Below are 1982 nucleotides of genomic sequence, written 5' to 3' on the forward strand. Positions count from 1 at the left end.
ACTACAAACAGGGTTTTATGAGATAATGATGTTGTATTTTGACTGTGATAAAGGTAAAATGAATATATCTACCTCTGCTAAAGTATAATGAAATAATTCTATTGTGTGTTAATTGAAAAAACAAAACCAGACATGCCTGCCCCAGGTATGTGGGGACAGAAGAGACCATTAGGCAGGGGTAGAATAATGGATACAAGCCCTTTTTGGAGGGTAAAATAAGCGGCCTTCATGTGGTTACCAGCAGAAAGCAGTTTTCAGCAGTTTTGTGGTTGGAAGCCCATCCCTGTGATTCTGACCTCCGCCCCTACACCCTCTTAGTGAGGTTGCCATGCCAACCACATTCCCCCTACTAGCCCACAAGACCAGACTCCTAGCAACAAGCCCAATATCCCATCAGTCAAGGGTTTCCCCTACCCTTAAGCAGGACTGCAGCTCCAGTTTCCGTGATGTCCCAGCTCTGGGCCATGCCACTCTTCCAGAGTGGCTCTTTACCACTTCCCCTCTCAATACCTATAATAAAATTACTTTTGCTTTGCACTTGTCCTCTGTTCTGACTCCTTCTTGTCTTTCTAGTCAAAGATAGAAACAGGGATGTTATGAATGAGTCTGGGGAAACCAGAATCCCCAGAGCTATGGGATTCAACAGAGCTTCTTTTTTCTTCTTTCTTTTATGCTTGAATTCCCCTGTCTAGTCCCACCAAGAACTGGGATAAGCCAGGTGCATGCCTTTAGTCCTAGCTACTCTGGAGGCTGACATAGAAAGATTCGAAGCTTGGCTAACTTGGGCAACCTAGTGAAACCACTCAAAAAATAAAGCAAGGCTGGGATGTAATTCAGTGGGAAAGCATCTCTGGGTTTGACCTGTAGGACTGGAAAGAAAATGGAATTCCAGTATATCTTCTTGAGAATTTACCTCAGGCAGGTTTTGTTCCTGAGTTGCTTTCAGAGGTGTTTTTGTGGTGCTGGGGACTGAACAGATTTTGATTCTTGCTCATACCATTGAGCCTTTGGTAGGAGCAACTCTCAATTTCAATCAGTGGTAACCTCTTGGCTTCTAAGCAGTAGCCATGCAATGCAAATGTAAGAAATAGGAGGGGGTGGGTCAGATTTATTCCACACGGTTCTTACTTTTGGTATGTTAGACACACTTAAAATTTTGTTTCCATTGTGTATGTAGTGGTAGGTGGGGACAAACCCATGGCCTTGAGATGTCCTGCAAGCGCTCTGTCACTGAGCTGCCCTAACCCAAGATGTTTCCAAGCTTTGTTTGGTTCATTGTTAGGTTTTTGGGAGTTTTTGTTGTTGTTGTTGTTTTTGAGACCGTTTCTTGCTGTACAGTGCAGGCTGGCCTTGAAATTGCTATATAGCCAAGGTTGGCCTCAAATTTATGGCAATCCTCCTGCCTCAGCTTCCCAGGTACTGGGATTAGAGGTCTGTTCCACTGAGCCCAGCAGTTCAATTTTCAAAAGTTTCATCTAAGACAACACATTTTCCATTCACAATATAGTTCTTATTTCCTTGGGAGACAGTTTATCAGAAATACCAAGAGGAGATGGCTCAGTAGAAAAAGCGCTTCCCTAGCAAGCGCAAGGGTCTGAGTTCAATCCCTGGTTCCACCAAAAAAAAAAAAAAAAATTCCAGAAATACCAAGAGTAGAATAAGACAAGAGTTTACTTAGATTGGAGTACACTGTCAAGAGGACAGCTGGCAAAATTCTAAGTAAAGAATCAAACCATCAGGATAGAAGACTGATGTTTTTATAGGCTTTGAGGGTGTGAGAGAGATATGGTCTGATCAAAAAAGTGTCCTAGGAAGGCTTTCTTTAGATCAGCTTGCACTATGGTGGTCTCACAGGAGTAGCCATGTTACATCAAGAGCTATACATTGGGCTGGTGAGATGGCTCAGTGATCTAAAGCACCTACTTAGAACAAGCTTAGCAAAGCACAGGGACCACAGTTCAATCCCCCAGCACCACATGCCA

The sequence above is a fragment of the Octodon degus genome, unplaced genomic scaffold (assembly GCF_000260255.1).
Source record: "Octodon degus isolate 3935 unplaced genomic scaffold, OctDeg1.0 scaffold00130, whole genome shotgun sequence".
Lineage (NCBI taxonomy): Eukaryota > Metazoa > Chordata > Mammalia > Rodentia > Octodontidae > Octodon > Octodon degus.